The sequence below is a fragment of the Elephas maximus genome, chromosome X, assembly GCF_024166365.1.
Source record: "Elephas maximus indicus isolate mEleMax1 chromosome X, mEleMax1 primary haplotype, whole genome shotgun sequence".
NCBI lineage: Eukaryota > Metazoa > Chordata > Mammalia > Proboscidea > Elephantidae > Elephas > Elephas maximus.
Window position 1 is genome coordinate 103,020,621 of NC_064846.1, and position 21,775 is coordinate 103,042,395.

The window sequence follows — 21,775 nt, forward strand, 5'->3', positions numbered from 1 at the left end:
TGCATTATGTCTAGCTAATGAATACTTTAGGGAAGCAGTTTTTGAGCTTGAATTGCATTTAGAAGCCTCCTCATACTAATTAAAGAAACCAGACTGTTGGACAGCTGGAATTTTGTTTTCTTTTTGTTTTAAAGCACCTCTCAAAGAACAATTTGTCCATATCAAGGTTCCCTAAAGTGACCACTGTAATTCCAAATTGCCCTGGTTGAAATTGTACAAATTTGAAAGATATGCACAAGAGTTAGAGTTATAGTTAGAAAACATAAAGAAAATAGGTGTTTGGCCTGAAGGAGGTGTAATTTTAGATTGAAAAGACCCCATGAGAGCTGCAACATGTTTGTAAAAATGGTGCTTGCAGGACCTGTATCTCCAGAACTTGATCAAACACCAATCATCATCGACCAGGGGCTGGACAAAACCTCCTGATTCTGGACAGATGAAACTAAAATAGCAGCAGTTCTCAAAAACAGAGAAACAAGACAAGAAGAAGCACTTTTAAGGTTTTGAAATGGTGACCTGATGCTGGTCAGAGAAGAAGCTTTCTGAACTTCTCAGCCCCCGTGGCCAGCTTGAGGATAAACTTATCAGGCTCAAGTCTATTTTCTCCCTGTAGACTTTTTCACATGTGTTGTTGTTGTTGTTAGGTGCTGTCAAGTGGACTTCGACTTATAGCGGCCCTATAGGACAGAGCAGAAATGCCCCATAGGGTTTCCAAGGAGCGACTAGGGGATTTGAACTGTCGACCTTTTGGTTAGCAGCTGAGCTTTTAACCGCTATGTCACCAGGGCTCCATTTTCTCATATAGGCAACATTTCAGCCATTAGACAAGCAGACTGGCAGACAGACAGACAAGGTATTAGATAAACAGGTGTTAGACACTAGAAAACAATTTCACCAAGGAACAATACAAATCTGATCAGATAACCAAAATCCTAAAGGGGGACTTATTTCAAGGAAAACAAACTAAGCCCAAATGCTGAAGGGCTTCAATGAAATCTGGAGCCCAATTCAGCATGAACTTATCACCCTGTCATGGGTATGTAGCACCTTGAACAGATAAAGACACAAGGGACCTCAGGTATGCACACTGTTACTTACTGAGGGTCCTGGTCCAAGGCACTGAGGTTCTCTGCTGAATCTCAGCAGAACCTCCAATTCTGTCAATGTCATTCAACAAAGATCACCAGGGTCACACCTGTAGTTAAACAAATTGGATTTATTACTCATTGAAACAAGAGAGAACACACACCATGGGTCAACCTTGAGTGTCTAGTAAGAGGGTGTTAGAAAGAAACTTTTAGAGGATTTGGGGCTTTGAAAAAAACTTTCTGGGGGTTTTCATTGAAGGTTTACACAGCAGTTTAGGTTCCCATTCAAAAATTTCTACACATGTTGTTCAGTGACATTGGTTACATTCTACACAACCCGTGAACATTCTCATTATTTCCATTCTGGTTGTTCTATTAGGATTTGGGCCTTTTGAGTGATTTGGGGGAGGTTCAAAGGAAGTGGGGGTTTGATCTAGATTGAATGTTATTGGAAAGCAGGGCAATTTTTTGATTGGGTATTTTATGGGTGGTACAGCTAGCTTGATTTTGTCGATACTTAGACAAAATTATGAAGCAGCCTTGTGTTGTTTCATTTTATCATGGTCTCAGAATAGCCTTGTCTGAAGTTGTGTTCTGTGAGATTGTTTATGTCCAACAGGAGAACAAAACAGCTGGATGTGAGTGTGAGCTTCTAATATTTTTGAGATCTGTGAACATCAGATCAGTTTCTGGACGTCAGGAGCAGTTTTCTTCTTGATGAATGCCAAGTACTATTTAATGTGCACAGAGGTAAACAAAATAAAGTTCCTGTCCTCATGAAGCCCAAATTCTAGTGGTGGAGACAGGAATAAAAATAAAATTGGGTAAAGGAAAGCTAGAATGATGAGGGCAAAGTACTATGCTAAATAGTGTTGTTTTGGGGAAGGCCTCTACGATAAGGTGGCATTTGAGAAGAGATGTGAAGAAAATGAAAGAGTGAGACATGGATATTGAAGATAATTCCAAGCACAAGATACCAGGAATGATCTATGTAAAGGCCCTGAGGTGGTACATATGTGGTGTGTTGAAGGAACAACAAGCATACTAGTGTGGTTGGAGCAGAGTGAATGGGGGGGGGGAGATAGTAGGAAATGAGGTCAGAGAGTTTCTGTGGATATTATAATGACTGACTTTTCTAAGCTGAAAAGTTATTAGAAGTTTCCAAGCAGAGGAGTAATGTGACTTATGTTTTAAAAAGAATACGAGGCACTTGATTTTGTTTATAGGCTAAAGGAAAGGAATAAGTGGAGTGAAAGACTGGAGGTAGAGGAAGAGAGAAAAAAAAAGGAGAGAGGGAGAGAGAACAACTTCTGGAGGAGCCAGCCAGGAAGGCGGTGGAATCTAGAGCACAGGGTAAAGCTGTAAAGTGAATTGAGACAGAAAGGAAAGAGGGAAAGCTTGACAGAGTTATAGATGAGTACAAAGAAGAAGGGTGTAACTACTGAGTGATGATGGTCAGCATTGGAGTCTGGTAATAAAGTGTGAAAGAAGGTGCTGTGGGGAATGGGCAAAGTTGTTAACTAACTAGATCAAATGGAACTTGGCCCTTCCTCAGCCTCGAGTACCTCATCTGGAAAATGAGAGGTTTGGTTTAGAACAGTCAGAGATAGCTTCATATTCATGTGACCTGTGCAGTCACACAGAGACCCTCGCTTGGAAGAGTCTCATGCTTGGTTTAATGCTCTGCTGTTGCTTTCTTGAACTTTTAATATTTTTTGAACAAGGGGTCCCACGTTATCATTTTTTACTGGGCCAGTACTGAGAACTACTGAGACCAGTCATTCTCCAAATTTAGCATGCGTATGAATCACCTGGAGGGCTTGCTAAAACACAAATCCTTTGTGCTAAGGTAATAACATTGAGCCTGAGTTTGATAGTAACAATAACAGCTAATATTTATTGAGTCCATCTCTGCCAGGAACTCTTCTAAGCCCTTTACCTATATGAACTCAATCAGTCCTTAAAACATCCGTCTATGATATGTGATGTTATCAACCACATTTTACAGATGAGGAAACTAAGCCAGAGAATATAAGGACTTGTCTAGAATCACAAAGCTAACAAGTGACATAACTAAGATATTTTTGGTAAAGTTTATTGAAGTATAACATAAAAGTGTACAAATCATGTGTTCAACTTGATTTTTCACAAATTAGATAAGCCTGTGTAACCAGCACCAAAATAAAGAAACAGAACACTACTTGCACCATAAAAGCCCCAATCACTTCAGAGTGGTGTGCTGTTAAATGTTCGAAACTGTTTCTCTGGGGGATTTATAGCATTTCCTGATTTCTATGGAGTAAATACTACCATCATGGACAATGTCAAGATACCAATGTGATGTCAACTGTCTGTCAAAATTCTTGAAAATTTAACAATTGGTTTTTGCTAGCTGATATGAACCTGCTCCGGCTTATATACACACACACCACTTCTACACCTACATAAAGATAACCACTGTCCTGAATTTGAACACCACAATTAGTTTTGCCCATTTTTGAATTAAAAAAAAAATTTTTTTTTAGACACATATATTATGTATTCTTTTGTGAGTGGCTTCTTTCATTCAACATTATATTTGTGAGATTCATTTATGTAGTTGCATGCCATTGTAAGCTGTTCATTCTCATTCCTAAATAATATTCTGATGTGTGAATATTTTACAATACATTCTACTGCACATAAACATTCAGGCTATTTTTGCTATGGGACTATTATAATGAACAAGATCACTGTTGTAACACATCTTTTGACGAGTGGGTAAACACAGGAGTAGAATCGTTGGGTCACTGGTTGTACAGTTTTTCACCTCTAATATTTGTTGTTAGGTGCCGTTGAGTCGGTTCCAACTCATAGGGACCCTATGCACAACAGAACAAAACACTGTCCAGTGCTGTGCCATCCTTGCAATCGTTGTTATGCTTGAGCTCATTGTTGCAGCCACTGTGTCAATCCACCTCGTTGAGGGTCTTCTTCTTTTCTGCTGACCCTGTACTCTGCCAAGCATGATGTCCTTCTCCAGGGACTGACCCCTCCTGACAACATGTCCAAAGTATGTAAGACGCAGTCTCGCCATCCTTGCCTCTAAGGAGCATTCTGGTCGCACTTCCTCCAAGACAGATTTGTTCGTTCCTTTGGCAGCCCATGGTATATTCAATATTCTTTAAGAACACCACAATTCAAAGGTGTCAACTCTTCTTTGGTCTTCCATACTCATTGTCCAGCTTTCACATGCATATGATGTGATTGAAAACACCATGGCTTGGGTCAGGCGCACCTTAGTCTTCAGGGTGACATCTTTGCTCTTCAACACTTTGAAGAGGTCCTTTGCAGCAGATTTGCCCAATGCAATGCGTCTTTTGATTTCTTGACTGCTGCTTCCATGGCTGTTGATGGTGGATCCAAGTGAAATGAAATCCTTGACAACTTCAATCTTTTCTCCATTTATCATGATGTTTCTCATTGGTCCAGCTGTGAGGATTTTTGTTTTCTTTATGTTGAGGTGTAATCCATAGTGAAGGCTGTGGTCTTTGATCTTCATTAGTAAGCGCTTCAAGTCCTCTTCACTTTTAGCAAGCAAGGTTGTGTCATCTGCATAACGCAGGTTGTTAATGAGTCTTCCTCCAATCCTGATGCCCAGTTCTTCTTCATATAGCCCAGCTTCTCGGATTATTTGTTCAGTATACAGATTGAATAGGTATGGTGAAAGAATACAACTCTGACACACACCTTTCCTGACTTTAAACCAATCGGTATCCCCTTGTTCTGTCCAAACAACTGCCTCTTCATCTATGTAAAGGTTCCTCATGAGCACAATTAAGTGTTCTGGAATTCCCATTCTTCGCAGTGTTATCCACAGTTTGTTATGATGCACACAGTCGAATGCCTTTGCATAGTTGACAAAACACAGGTAAACATCCTTCTGGTATTCTCTGCTTTCAGCCAGGATCCATCTGACATCAGCAATGATATCCCTGGTTCCACGTCCTCTTCTGAAACCGGCCTGAATTTCTGGCAGTTCCCTGTCGATATGCTGCAGCCATTTTTGAAGGATCTTCAGCAAAATTTTGCTTGCGTGTGATATTAATGATATTGTTCTACAGTTTCCACATTCGGTTGAATCACCTTTCTTGGGAATAGGCACAAATATGGATCTCTTCCAGTCAGTTGGCCAGGAAGCTGTCTTCCATATTTCTTGGCATAGACAAGTGAGCACCTCCAGCACTGCATCTGTTTGTTGAAACATCTCAATTGATATTCCATCAATTCCTGGAGCCTTGTTTTTCGCCAATGCCTTCAGAGCAGCTTGAACTTCTTCCTTCAGTACCATCAGTTCCTGATCATATGCCACCTCTTGAAATGGTTGAACATTGACTAATTCTTTTTGGTATAATGACTCTGTGTATTCTTTCCATCTTCTTTTGATGCCTCCTGCGTCGTTTAATATTGCAACTCGAGGCTTGAATTTTTTCTTCAGTTATTTCAGCTTGAGAAACGCCGAGCATGTTCTTCCCTTTTGGTTTTCCATCTCCAGCTCTTTGCACACGTCGTTATAATACTTTACTCTGTCTTCTCCAGAGACCCTTTGAAATCCTCTGTTCAGTTCTTTTACTTCATCAATTCTTCCTTTTGCTTTAGCTGCTCGATGCTCAAGAGTAAGTTTCAGAGTCTCCTCTGACATCCATCTTGGTCTTTTCTTTCTTTCCTGTCTTTTCAGTGACCTCTTGCTTTCTTCATGGATGATGTCCTTGATATCATTCCCCAACTCGCCTGGTCTTCAGTCAATAGTGTTCAATACATCAAATCTATTCTTCAGATGGTCTCTAAATTCAGGTGGGATATATTCAAGGTCATATTTTTGCTTTCATGGACTTGCTCTGATTTTCTTCAGTTTCAGCTTGAACTTTCATATGAGCAATTAATGATGGTCTATTCCACAGTCGGCCCCTGGCCTTGTTCTGACTGATGATATCGAGCTTTTCCATCATCTCTTTGCACAGGTGTAGTCAATTTGATTTCTGTGTGTTCCATCTGCTGAGGTCCACGTGAATAGTCGCCGTTTATGTTGGTGAAAAAAGATATTTGCAATGAAGAGGTCATTGGCCTTGCAAAATTCTATCGTGCAATCTCCAGCATTGTTTCTATCACCAAGGCCATGTTTTCCAACTACTAGTCCTTCTTCTTTGTTTCCAACTTTCGCATTCCAATCGCCAGTAATTATCAATGCATCTTGATTGCATGTTCGATCAATTTCAGACTGCAGCAGCTGACAAAAATCTTCTATTTCTTCATCTTTGGCTCTAGTAGTTGGTGCTTCTGAAAAGCATTGGCCAGTGAAAACCTTATTATACACCTCTGATATATACTGCCAATCAATTTACATTCTCATCTATGATATATGAGAGCTCCAGGTGCTTCAAAATGTGCTGTTAAACACAGAAGACACTAGCCACATGGCTACTGAGCCCTTGAAATGGAGCTAGTGAAACTGAGAATGTGAATTTTAAGTTTATTTAATTTAAAAATTTTTTAAATGTACAATTCAGTGTATTCACAAAGTTGTGCAAGGATTACCACTATGTAATTCCAAAACATTTCATCACCCCCAAAAAAGGACAAAAATATTAGCAGTCATTTCCCATTCCTCTCACCCTCCAGCACTTAGAAACAACTAATCTGTGTTCTGTCTCTATGAATTTGCCTTTTTTAGAAATTTCATATAAATGAAATCACAATATTTGGTCTTTTGTTACTGACTTCTTTCACCTAGCATAATGTTTAACAGTTTTACTGAAATAAAATTCATATACCGCACAATTCACCTACTTAAAAGTGTACAATTAAATGGTTTTTTGTATATTCACAGATATGTGCAACCATCACCACAGTCAATTTTAGAACATTTTCTTCACCTCACAAAGAAACCCCGTATTTTTTAGCTATCACACTCCTATCCCCAATCTTCCCCAGCCCTAAACAGCCACTAATCTACTCTGTCTCTTATAGATTTACCTATTCCTGACATTTCATATAAATGGAATAATACAATTCTTTCACTTAGCATAATCTTTTCAAGGTTCATCCATATTGTACCATACATCAGTAATTCAATAATGTTCCATTGTACAGATATACCTCATTTTGGACTCAGTTTTTTTTTTTTTCTTTTATAGGGTTATTTCCACCTGTTGGCTATTATGAATAATGCTACTATAGACATTCAAGTGCAAGATTTTGTCTGGACATATGTTTTCATTTCTCTCGGATATATACCTAGGAGTGGAATTGCTGGGTCACACAGTAGTTCTATGTTTAATAATTTGAGGGACTGCCAGACTGTTTTCCCAAGTGGCTGCACCATTTTGTATTTCTACCAGCAGTGTATGAGGGTTCCAATTTCTCCACATCCTCACCAACATTTGTTATTGTCTGTCTTTTTCATTATAGGCTTTCTAGTGGTTATGAAACGGTATCTTATTGTGGTTTTGATTTTTATTTCTCTGATGATTAACAACGTCAAACATCTTTGCATGTACTTATTGACCATTATGTATCTTCATTGAAAAAAAAAGTTTACTCAGGTCCTTTGACCATTTTTAATTGTGTTATTGGTTCTTTTATTACTGAGTTATAAGAGTCTTTATGTATTCTAGATATATGATTTGCAAATATTTTCTCTCATTTCTTGGTGGTATCCTTTGATGCACAAAAGTTTTTAAATTTGAAGAAGTCAGCTACATCTTTTTGTCTATTATTTCTTTTGTCGCTCATGTTGTTGGTGTTATAGCAAAGAATTCTTTTCCAAATCTAAGTTCATAATGACTCTCCCCTACGCTTTCTTCTAAGTGTTTTACTGTTTTAACTTTTACATTTAGGACTTTGATCTATTTTGAATTAATTTCTCTATATGGTATATGGTATAAAGTAGAAGTCCAATTTCATTCTTTTGTTAAACTCGTCAAATTCCTTCTTAATTTTGAGTACCACAGTTTTTAGTTTTAAAATACTTCTTTATATATTTCAAATATGTGGAGAAATTCTTTACCTTTTAATCTGCTTTGTTCATTTTTCCCTCTCTTTTCTTGGACATATTCGTCATAATCATTTTAAAGTTCTTTTCAGCCAATGCTAATATTTGTATCATTTTTGATATGTTTCTATAGCTGTTTTTTTTTCTCTCTCTCTTTCTCTTGATTTTTAGTCATATGGTTCTATCTTTTGGATCAACATGGTTATGTTTTATTGAGTGCCAGATACAGTAAACAAAAATTATGGAAGGCCAAGCTGAGGTTATCTTCCTCTCTAAAGGCCTCTCAGCCTTCACTTACTGGGTAAATAGCGTGGTGGCCAATGGCCTTAATCCAATAACGGACTGCACTAAGTTGCTGCTGTGTTGCATTCCTGGTAGGTTCAGTATTCCTTTGGTTTGTTTCAGGAATTCAAAGATTTTCAACTCAGGGCCTGGTGTATTTCATATGGCCACTCTCCTGGTAGGTTTTGAACTCTAATCTTTGAGATATTAGACTGCCAAAAGTCCTGCTCTACTTTTCAGAGTCTTTATAGGCTTTTTCCTCTTGCCACAGGTGTCTCTACATCATGACCTTTCAGCTTTAGCTCCTGCTCCTAACTGCTTCTTTCTCTTGGTACTTCCCAATTCAAATTACTGTGAAAGAATTTTAATGGCTTGGATCATCTTTTTTTTAATGATTTTTTATTGTGGTAAACGTATGTGTATCCAAATCATTCCCCTTTTCAACGTTCGTCCATGTCCAATTCAGTGACATTAGTTATGTTAATCATGTTGTTCAACCATTACCATTATCCATTTGATGCTAGGTTACATCTTTAATGCCTAGTCACTGGCTTTGTCTTCCCTTGGTTAGATGTTCACTTGGGTCCAATCAGTTGTGGCTGAGGTGGAGAGAGGATATATCATGTGGTTCAAAGCATGGCTGCCTAAGGATGTTCCTAATTAGGTATTTGGGTGAAGCATTTTCCCTTAGAAAAGGCTGTGGATGTGACAGACGTCATAATTGGCATGTTCAGGATAAAGCCCAAGCCTGCCATTTCATCCTAGCTCCCAGTCTCTATCCAGAGAAAGAGAAGCATCCTGGCACCAAGTCTAATGGGCATCTGCCATGTCAACAAGAGGATTTGGTGCAGGAATGTTGACAGCTGCATGTAGGCTGGGTTGGAGGTGGGCGTAGGGCTAAGGACCAGGCTGCCTATTGTTGCTCTGAACTGCTGTATCACTGATCTGTTCTGTATCAAATACTAAATTCCAGTCACCGGACTTGTAGGGGGAGTGGTCCAGGTGAGTCTGCTTCATTCATTCATTTATTCAAGAAATATATATTAAGCACCTACTATGTTTTTTTTTTATGTTCCAGGTGAAAACCCTGGTGGCATAGTGGTTAAGTGCTACAGCTGCTAACCAAAAGGTCGGCATGTTCGAATCTACCAGGTGCTCCTTGGAAACTCTATGGGGCAGTTCTATTTTGTTCTATACGGTCTCTATGAGTCGGAATTGACTCAACGGCAATGGGTTTAGTTTTTGATTTTTATGTGCCAGGTACTGCTTAGGTTCTGGGAAACAGCAGTGAATACAGCAGATAAAAATTCCTTTCTTTTATGGAATTTATATTCTAGTGGGAGAATGAGATAAGTAACAATTGTTGAGCACTTACTATGTGCTTGATATCTTTCTAATCAGTTACACTTAATTCTCATGTGAGGTAGCTACTAGTATTATCATCATAACCATTATCCTTTTTCTAGAGTAGAAGGAACTAGTAAGCAGCAGGGTTGGGATCCGAACGCAAGCACTCTGGTTGCAGATGCTCTTCCTTAACCACAGTGTCTTACTGATTAATTAAAAAAGTATGCTACCTTGTACCTTGAAGTTGCTCAACTCTCGACTATGATGGAGAGATAAACTAACATGCATTCATTCATTTGGTCATCATTTTCCATACTCTTTATAGGCACCATTTCATTTGGTTCTTACAACAATCCCGTGAATAAGATACTATCATCCCAAATTTTTAAACTCAGAAATGGAGTCTCAGGGAGATAAAGGGACTGACTGGTCCAGGGTCACACAGCTAGAAAGAGGCATAGTTTAGATTTGATCCCAAGTCCTATTATTCCAAAGCCAACCATTCTCTTTTCCTAAATGGTGCTGCCTTTTATAGCTGTCACGTTGCTTGAGAGAGGTTGCAAATTAAACTTTCTTTCTGGATTGAATTGTAGCTGGAAAAAAGCCTCTGGAATTGGCTGAGCTATCAGGAGAGTTGGGAAAGGGACACTCGTGCCTACTCTAATAGCAATAAGGATGGAATGCATTCTGGAGCACTTTTGACTCATGAATATGCTTAAGCTTTGGTTTCAGGCAACAGAGAAGAGTATCTTTTGTTCAGTGGCCATGAGACATAGGGAGGGAGGAACAAAGGTGTTCTGAAACACATTGACTGCTCTCACTTGCCCAGTTCCTCAAGTTCTCTTTCTCTTTTTGACCCAGGCCCTAAGGACTCAGCCTGCTTTTATCTCCCCCAAATCATCCCTACCTACTTTGTCCCTCAAGACTGTGACCCCAATACCTCCCAGCATGTTTTTTCCTTTTTCAAAATGCGCAACTGACAGCTGAACATAACTAAGGCCATGATAAACCTATAAGTTGTTCTTCCTCTGCCTGTCTCCTTGAACTTTGTTTAGACGAAATGTTAATGACTTTGTTCTTTGCTTTAAACTGATGCAAATAACCTTTTTTTCTGTCCGGACTACCTGTGGCATACAACCCCCACGGGAAAGTTGGAGCCCGGGTATCAGATATGTATATCTTTAGCCTAATAAAGAAATGTCTGTCAGGGGACTACAAAGGTACTTGTAACCCTTGTAAGATTCTATATAAGCTCTAATGTAAAATTGCTCTTTGGGACTCTGTAGAGACAGGCACTGCTTCAGAGCATGGACTCTAAACATGTAACAAGACTCTTCTCCCCAGAAAGCTTGCTTGGGAGCGGAGTGAACCTTCCCCTTCTTTGTAGCTCTCCCCTGGAGATGTCCTTTGTGTGTAAAGGGTTTTACTGTTATTGTATGTGTGTGTGTGTGTGTTGAAGAGTAGGAGGGAAAGGAGGGAAGAACGGGAGAATACCTTGGGGTGAGGAAAGAAGGAAATGACCAAAAAAAAGAAAGAAGATAGAGAGAGAGGGCCACAGCTTAAGGTAAGGAACCTAACTATCTTGTTTTAACCTGGGCCTTGCTTTAGACTCCCTGACGAATTTTGCAATACTCCTGGCAGCTTCTTTGCATTCCAGACCTTCCCTTTATACCTCTGAGGATCAAGTTAATCAGCTACCCACCCCTCTCCCATCTTCTAAAATTTAAGTCCAGGCCAACTTCTTCCTTCATGAAACAGGAGGAGAGATGAGGAGAAAATTAGTGTTCTGGGGTTGTGTGGCTAGGTCTTTGATTCTTATAAGAAACTAAGGCTCAAAGAGGTTGAGCCTCATACTCATGCCCTATAGTGCCCTATATCTAGTACAATTTTTAATCCAGGAGTTTTTTCCTCTAAGTCTTTACTATCTTCCTAGTATGCCATTGAGCCTCTCATATGCTGGAGTCCCAGTGCCTAGACCTACAAATATATTCAGGCCAGAAGAACTATTGTCAACTAGATAATAGGAATGGTCACCCTAGGGCATTTCCTCACACTGTGTCCTGAGGCAGGAGCTTTCTAAACTGGTCTTATTGGGAGAGGGAGAGGACACGCTCTGGTTCCTGGATGTAACTTAGGGTTATTGTCTTCAAAACTCAGCATTCATAAACCTGATTTGGCGGGTGGACTGGGGGAAGGGGGTGGGAGAAGACAGGGACTGTTTGGGTCTGATCCACTGGGGCAGAACAAGAGTTGCCACTGACTCAGTTGCAAATATAAAATCCAGAGGTGCTGTCAAGCAAATGGTTAGCACAATGGGAAAGAAACCTTATAATACACATCAATGCTAATTCAACTTTATTTTGCTATTAGTATTCACATTTTTAAAAATAATATTTTATTGTGTTTTTGGTAGAAGTTTACACAGCAGTTCAAGTTTCCATTCAACAATTTCTACACAAGTTTTTCAGTGACCTTGGTTACATTCTTCAAAATGCGTGAATATTCTCATTATTTTCATGTTGGTTGTTCTGTTTCTATTAATCTAGTTTCCCTGCCCCCTTACATTTTCATCTTTGTTTTAAAGTAATTGTTGACCATTTTGTCTCCTATAGGTGATTTTTTTTTAAAAACCGCAGTACTTAACGGGTGATACTCATTAATTTTTTTTAATTTTACTTTAGGACAAGTTGTGCGGGCTTCCCCAGTAGATGTTCATTATTTTTTGAGCCAATTTATTATTTACTTACAATGTGACCTCAGGGGTTAGTTTAGGTTGAAGGTTTGAAAAGTATCTTAAGGCAATAGTCTCATGGAGTCCTCCAGTCTCAATCAGACTGTTTTTTATTTCTTTTCCTTTTTTTTAGGAATTTGAGGTTTTGTTCTACATTTTTCTCACATTCTATAAGGTTCCATCTATTGTGGGCACCATCTAGTTCTAGTTTCAGGGTAGGTGAGGGTGTGGTTCCCACAGACTATTTGTCTTGTAGACTAGTTTCTTCTTTGAGCCTTTGGTTTCCTTCTTTCTCTTTTGCTTCAGATGAGTAGAGACCAATACTTGTATCTTAGATCGTTGCTTGCAAGGTTTTAAGAGCCCAGATACTACTCACCAAACTAGAATGTAAAACATAACTTTATGAACTATATCATGCCAATTGACTGAGATGTCCCACAAGACTATTTATGGTCCTACTCTGTCAAACCCAGAAATCCAATACTGCAAGGTCTTTGGTTATATCTAAGAAGTATATGTAACTGTGCCCTCTGTGTGCTTTATTATCCCACTCCCCTGCCGTCAAGTCGATTCCGACTCATAGTGACCCTATAGGACAGAGTAGAACCACCCCATAGAGTTTTTAAGGAGCACCTGGAAGATTCGAACTGCCGACCTCTTGGTTAGCAGCCATAGCACTTAACCACTACACTACCAGGGTTTCCCATGCTTTATTGTATATATGAATATATGCACATACAGTTGCATAGATGCATATACATATGCATACACTTATATATGCACACGTATACACATGCTTATACACATGTAAGAAACCCTGGTGGCATAGTGGTTAAATGCTACAGCTGCTAACCAAAGGATCGGCAGTTCGAATCTGCCAGGCGCTCCTTGGAAACTCTACGGGGCAGTTCTACCCTATCCTATAGGGTCACTATGAGTTGGAATCAATTCGATGGCACTGGGTTTGGTTTTCTTTTTTAATATATATACATATGTATGCCTATATACATACATATATACCTGCACATATATTTTTTTGGTTGTTTTCACTCTTATTTCAAAATTATATATACCATAGTAATTACCTTGTATACTTTTTAGTGACATCGTTTACCTTTGCCAAGCTGTGTACACTTCACGCTCATTAGGTGTTATCTTTTCCATCACCAAAATTAACAAATGTCTACTCTCTTTTTTACTACCTAGAGAGTGAGTCCCCTTCTTCACCTGCCCCAATCCCTGGTAACCACTAATGAACATCCAAAACCAAAACTCAAACCCGTTGCCCTGAATTTGGTTTTGACTCATTGCGACCCTGTAGGACAGAGTAGAACTGCCCCATAGGGTTTCCAGGGAGCAGCTGGTAGATTCGAACTACTGATCTTTTGGTTGGCAGCTGAGCTCTTAATCACGGTGCCACCAGTTTCTGTATGTTTACCTGTTCGGACACTTCATAAAAGAATAGTCAACTACCCTAGGCAAATTATGTGGTGGAAAAATGGACAAGTCCATAATTTTGTCTATAGGACATGTAGCAACTACTCTCAGTGCTGGTTAACATGCATCCGGGTTTCAGTTTCCACATGATGGGCTATGGACAGCTGAAACTAGAAGTAGCAGTGGGGTGAGTGTTATGTGAACAGAAATTCCAAACACTAGGATATGTATTGAAAATTAAATCCTTCTTAAATGAATGTAACGGTACTGGCTTAAGCAGATGGGAGACTAGTGTGGAAGATAAAGAGAATAATCAGGATAAGGCATGCAACAAGACCTTTGGAGGGGGCAGGTCCACGATTATGTTCACCTTAAGGATTCCAAAAGCTTGATATTTAGGATTCAGCATAATAATCATTCAAGCATGCCAGGAATTTCCAGTGCCGCATGATTGAGGAGCCACCAAAAGTCCTTTTAAATTATGTTCAAGGTTTTGAAGGGGTTGGCCAGAACCTTCTTTTACCCCAAATTTGTTAATAGAGAGGAACAATGAGATGGAACCAAATGACATTTAATGGAGCTAAATGTAAAGAACAACATTTAAATTCAAATAATTGCACAGGGACCAGCATGGATGAGACCTGGCTTAGTAGTTTTTGTTGTAGTTGCTGAAGAGCATGCACAATAGAATCCAACCATTGTGATCCACAGGGTTTTCACTGGCTGGTTTTCAGAAGTAGATCTGCAGGCCTTTCTTCCTAGTTCATCTTAGTCTGGAAGCTCTTCTGACACCTGTTCAGCATCATAGCAACATGTAAGCATCCACTGACAGATGGCTGGTGCCTGAGAATGAGATGCATTACCTGGGAATTGAAACTGGGCCTCCCACATGAAAGGGGAGAATTCTACTGCTGAACCATCAGTGCCTCATGGTTTAGTGGTAGTTAGGTTGTTGTTGTTGTTGTTGTTAGGTGCCATAGAGCCAGTTCTGATTCACAGCAACCCTATGTACAACAGAACCCAACACTGCCCGGTCCTGTGCCATCCTCACAATAGTTGTTATGCTTGAGCCCATTGTTGCAGCTACTGCGTCAACACATCTTGTTGAGGGTCTTCCTCTTTTTTGCTGACCCTCTACTTTACCAAGCATGATGTCCTTCTGTAGGAATTGATCTCTCCTGATAATATGTCTAAAGTATGTGAGCTGTAGTCCTGCCATCTTTGACTCTAAGGAGCACCCTGGTTGTATTTCTTCCAAGACTGATTTGTTCTTGTTTTGGCAGTTCATGGAGTATTCAATATTCTTCACCAATACTACAATTCAAAGGCATTAATTCTTCTTTGGTCTTCCTTATTCATTTTCCAGCTGTACCATGCATATGAGGTGATTGAAAACACCATGACTTGGGTCAGGCACACTTTAGTCTTCAAGGTGACATCTTTGCTTTTCAACACTTTAAAGAGGTCTTTTGCAGCAGATCTGTCTACTGCAACGCATCTTTTGATTCCTTGACTGCTGTTTCCATGGGTGTTGATTGTGGATCCAAGTAAAATGAAATCCTTGACAACTTCAATTTTTTCTCCATTTATCACAATGTTGCTTATTGGTCCAGTTGTGAGGATTTTTTTTTCTCTTCATGTTGAGGTGTAATCCATACTGAAGGTTGTGATCTTGATCTTCATCAGCAAGTGCTTCAAGTCCTCTTCACTTTCGGCAAGCAAGCTTGTGTCATCTGAGTAAAGCAGATTGTTAATGAGTCTTCCTCCAATCCTGATGTTCTATTCTTCTTCATATAACCCAGCTTCTCAGATTATTTGCTCAGCATACAGATTGAATAAGTATGGTGAAAGGATTCAATCTTGAGGCACACCTTTCCTGACTTTAAACCACGCAGTATCCCCTTGTTCTGTTCGAAGGACTGCCTCTTGATCCATGTACAGTTTCCTCATGAGCACAATTAAGTGTGCTGAAATTTCCATTCTTTGTAATGTTACCCATAATTTATTATGATCCACACAGTTAAATGCCTCTGCATAGTCAATAATACACAGGTAAACATCTTTCTGATATTCTCTGCTTTCAGCAATGATATGCCTCATTCCATGTCCTCTTCTGAAACTGGCTTGAATTTCTGGCAGTTCCCTGTTGATACACTGCTGTTTACTTGCATGTGATAATGATATTGTTTGACAATTTCTGCATTTGATTGCATCACCTTTCTATGGAATAGGCGTAAATATGGGTCTCTTCCAGTCAGTTGGCCAGGTAGCTATCTTCCAAATTTCTTGGCATAGAGAAGTGAGCACTTAAAGCACTGCGTCTGTTTATTGAAACATCTTAATTGGTATTCTGTCAATTCCCGGAGCCTTGTTTTTTGCTAATGCCTTCAGTGCAGCTTGGACCTCTTCCTTCAATACCATCAGTTCCTGATCATTTGCTACCTCCTGAAGTGGTTGCATTTCAACCAATTATTTTTGGTTGAAAATTATTTTGATGCTTCCTGCATTGTTTAATATTTTCCCCATAGAATCCTTCAATTTTGTAACTCGAAGCTTGAATTTTTTCGTCAGTTCTTTCAGCTAGAGAAATGCTGAGCCTGTTCCTCCCTTTTGGTTTTCTATCTCCAGGTCTTTGCACATGTCATTATAATTTTTTACTTTGTCTTCTCAAACCACACTTTGAAATCTTCCTTTCAGCTCTTTTACATCATCATTTCTTCCTTTTGCTTTAGCTACTCAATGTTAAAGAGCAAATTTCAGAGTCTTTTCTCACATATATTTTCCTCGTTTCTTTCTTTCCTGTTTTTTAAAGGACATATGTGGTGTCCTTGATGTCATTCCACAACTTGTCCGGTCTTCAGTCATTGGTGTTCAACACACCAAATCTCTTCTTTGGATGGTCTCCAAATTCAGGTGGGATATACTCAAGTTTGTACTCTGGCTCTCATGGACTTGTTCTAATTTTCTACAGTTTCAACTTGAACTTGCATATGAGCAATTGATAGTCTGTTCCCCAGTCAGCCTCTGGCCTTGTTCTGACTGGTGATATTGGGCTTTTCCATCGTCTGTTTCCACAGATGTAGTTGATTTGGTTCCTGTGTATACTGCCTGGCGAGGTCCTTGTGTTTAGATGCCATTTATGTTGGTGAAAAAAGGTATTTGCAATGAAGAAATCATTGGTCTTGCAAAATTCTATCATGTGATCTCCAGCATCGTTTCTGTCACCAAGGCCATATTTTCCAACTACTGATTCTTCTTTATTTCCAGTTTTTACATTCCAGTCACCAGTAATTATCAATGCATCTTGATTGCATGTTCGATCAATTTCAGACTGTAGAAGCTGATAAAAGTCTTCAGTTTTTCCATCTTTGGCCTTAGTGGTTGGTGCGTAAATTTGAATAATAGTCATATTAACTGGTCCTCCTTGTAGGGGTATGGATATTATCCTATCGCTGACAGGGTAGATCTTGAATTGTTCTTGTTGATGATGAATGCAAAGCCATTCCTCTTCAAGTTGTCATTCCTGGCATAGTATCTAGAAAAAAAACCCAGTGCCGTCGAGTCGATTCCTACTCATAGCGACCCTATAGGACAGAGTAGAACTGCCCCATAGAGTTTCCAAGGAGCGCCTGGTGGATTTGAACTGCTGACCCTTTGGTTAGCAGCCCTAGCACTTAACCACTACGCCACCAGGGTATAGTATACTATATGATTTTCTGCTTCAAAATGGCCAATACCAGTCCATTTTAGTGCACTAATGCCAAGGAATTCGACGTTTATGTGTTCCATATCATTTTTGATGATTTCCATTTTTCCTAGATTCATGCTTCATACATTCCACATCCCAATTATTAATGGATATTTGCAACTGTTTCTTCTCATTTTGAGTCATGCCACATCAGCAAATGCAGATCCTGAAAGCTTGACTCTATCCACGTCATTAAGGTCGACTCTACTTTGAGGAGGCAGCTTGTCCCTAGTCGTCTTTTGAGTGCCTTCCAACCTGAGGGGCTCATCTTCCAGCACCATATCAGACGATGTTCCACTACTATTCATAAGGTTTTCACAGGCTAATTCCTTTCAGAAGTAGACCACCACGCCCTTCTTCCTAGTCTGTCTTAGTCTGTAAGCTCAGCTGAAACCTGTCTGCCATGGGCGACCCTGCTGGCATTTGAATATTGGTGGCATAGCTTCTAGCATCACAGCAACAGGTAAGCCCCCACAGAATAACAAACTGACAGACGCATGGGCATGTTAAGTTGTTGGGTGCCATCAAAACAATTTTGACTCATAGTAATCCCATGTGATAGGGTAGAACTTCCCTATAGGGTTTTTTTTTTTAATTGTAATCTTCACAGAAGTAGATCATTGGGTTTTTCTTCTGAGGAGCTGATGGATAGGTGCATACCACAGCCTTTCAGTTTAGCAGTTGAAGAAGTGAAATAGACTTAGGAACTTTCTTTGACTATAAACTCTTCGAGTGTTACATGGGACAAGGTTTCCATCTTAAGATGCATTAATTGAAAAATAGTATCCAAAACCACAGAGGAGACAATTCTGTTTCCTGTGCCTGTTCAGGCCAAAATGGAGTGTATGTTAAATTCTTGCCAGTTCATATCCCTCAATATGCTTGTGTTTTCTTTTGCAATAACAGAGGAATGCCAAAACCAAGGAAAGAAGCAGAATAAAAAACTGTGTGGGAGAACCAAAGTCCAAAAAGCCTGAAGGTCCCTAAACTGAAGGTAAATGTAGGAGCCAGGGTTTAGACTGGGAAACCACAGTCAGTGATATAAAAGCATGCAGAAGAGAGTCAGGAGCAATGCCCACTGGTATTTTTCATTGGCTGACTGAAGCATAGCAAGTGGGTTTTTTGACCTACTTAACTGACCAGAACTATCGTGGCCAACAACACTGGCTCTGTCTTTAGGGAATAACAATCAGGGTGAATAGGCAGAAATTCACAGTAAGGAGAAAAGCAGAAGACAGAGCTCATAGAGCCATTGAATTGAGAAAAAGGGAAGACCTGATACAGGCACCTGGGGTTGACTCTGGGAGACATCTCTGCGGGTCCCAGATCTAACTGCAAATAAACATTGGGAAGTTAGAGATTACAGCCTTTGAGGTGGAGCCAATATGGCCCTGTAGTCAGAAGCACCATGCCCTTCCTCTGCAGCAAAGACCCCCAAAAAACTAAGTAAAACAGATAGGAACATCAATCCTGGAACCTTAGCATCAAATGAAGGAATAAAGAACTTGACAGAGCACTGAGTGGAAGAAGAAACTGTCAGAGAGCAAAAAACGAGGAGAGCTATGGAGTGGAGGTCCCCTATTAGCTAACACAGTGCAGATTCACCATCTTGGGCATCAGCCAGCAAGGACTTCAGCCAGGGAGTATGGGAAGGTAAATTCGTGAAGCTCCCAACAGGAGACAGAGCACTGGATAACCAGGAATACATGCTTTCCCACCTCCACCCTTCTTCCCTTATGCAACCTCCACTGCTTTCTAATGGGCCATGGTCACTTAACTGAAGAGATACCAGCTCACTGCCACCTGAGTCCACCCTTCCCTCACTGGCTGGCCTTTTCCGTGTCATTTTGTTTATTTGTTTCTTTTTTGTTTTGCTTTGTTTTTTGGCTTTTTTTTTTTTGGTTGCTTCTCTCTCTGTCCCTTCCTTCCTTTCCTTTCTCCCACCTAGCTAGCTCCACGTACTGCCCCTCCCCTTCTTGACGAGCTGGACCACACCACTTGGCTAGAGAGCCACCAGAACATGGCTGCCCCGGGTCTGAGCCACCCCTGCTGGTAGGCTATCTCAGCACCAATTTTATTTTTTTATTATTACTTTTTTCAGTTTCTTCTCTCTCTCTCCATTCTTTCCTTTCCCTTCACCCTCCCAGCTAGCCCCATGTACCACCCTGTCCCCTTCTTAATGGGCTGTGATTTTTTTTTGGTTTGTTTCCTTTTTTTCCTGTTTCTTCTCTCTCTCCTTTCCTTTTTCCTGTTCATCCATCCCTGTGCACAGCTCCCACCCCTTCATGAGGGGCCATGCTGCACCATTCTACTAGAGAGTCTTTTTGTGCAGCTCTCTGGGTCTGCGCTGCTGTCACCAACTGGCTCCCTCAGTGCCATTTTATTTATTTTCCTTTCACAGTTTTTTTTTGTTGTTTCTTCTCTCCCTCTCTCTTCCTTCCTTTCCTTTCTCCCATCCACCTATCCCCATGCACCACACCTCCTTATGGGCAGGGTGTGCCGTATCGCTAGGCTGGAGAGCCTCTGGCATACAGCGTCCCTGGGTCTGTGCCACCCCCACAGGCTGGCTCCCTGAGCACCATATTTTTTCTTTCTCTTTTTTCCTTCTCCCTCCCACTTAGGCCCTGTGCTGCCTCCACCTCTTTCTAATGGGCCATGCTATGCCTCCTGGTGAGAGAGACATCAGCTCGCTGCCACCCCAATTCGGCCCCTCTCCCAACAGCTGTATACCACTATATATATATATATATATATATATATATGGTGTTATTTTTATTATTTTTATTTAGTATCTACTTTTTTGTGTGTTGGTTGTTTTTTTTCTCTTTCCCCTCTTTCGTTTCCTTTCTCCTGCCCACATAGCCCCATGCACCACCAACACCTCTTCTCGACAGACCAAGCCACACCAGCACATGGCCTCACCAGGTCTGCCTCACCTCCACAAGCTGAATCTTACTGTGCCACCATTTCATTTACTTTTCTTCTTTTTTCCTTCATTTTTTGCTTTTGTTTCACTCTCTTCTTTCTCTTCTTTCACTCACTGACTTAGCCCTGCACATCACATCCTCTCCCTTCCCTCCTGCCTGTCTGCACTGTGCACTGAGCACTGATGTGGTCTCCTGGACCATGCCCTGCACTCTCCCCTGGCCCAGCCCTGCTGGCCTCAGTTCATGTTATAAATAACCCATCCCCACCTCTCCATCCTTATTGGACCCACCCTCCTGCACAATAGATGAATGAAAATCCGTGCCCACATGGACAAGGTTGTGAGAAGTATCGTGCCCACAGATGAGCAAGCAACAAAATATGCCCAGAGTACCTGCCCAGACATAACCAAATAAAACAAAATAGCAGGATGAAACAAATCTACAATTAACAACAAAGAAAATAATTCCTGAATGTCTTGGAGACAGTAAACCAAAAAAACACAAGCCCATTGCTATCGAGTCAATTCTGACTCATAGTGATCCTAAAAGACAGTGTAGACCTGCCCCATAGGGTTTCCAAGGAGCACCTGGTGGATTCAAACTGCTGACCTTTTGGTTAGCAGTTGTACCTCTTAACAACTACACCACTAGGGTTCCCTCAGAGACAGTAGACAACACTAAAACATGTAGAAAAAACAGAACAGGGTGGCTAAAGAAAGCAAACAAACCACCAGATGACCTTTTGGTGAAAGAAAAGGCACTGAAACTACCTGAGAGAAGATTCAAAACTCTAATATTCAGGGTTCTGCAACAAATGAAGGAAAATACAGACAAAAATAAGGAATGAATAGAAAAAATCATGGAAAATACAGACAAAATCAGGGAAAACACTGACAAAGAAATTGAAAAATTCAGGAAAATAATACAGGAACAAAATGTCAAAACAAATAAACTAAAAATCATACAAAACAGCAATTAGAAATCCAGAAGATAAACAACAAGATTTCAAAAAAGGACAGTGCAATAAAAGGTTTTTGGAGCAAATTTTGAACAATAGAAGACAGGATCAGTGAAATTGAAGACGAATCTTTGGATACCACTTTGAGGAAGAATCAGAGAAAAGAATTAAAAAAAATGAAGAAACCCTTAGAAAGATGTGGGATAAAATCAAAAGCAAAAACTATT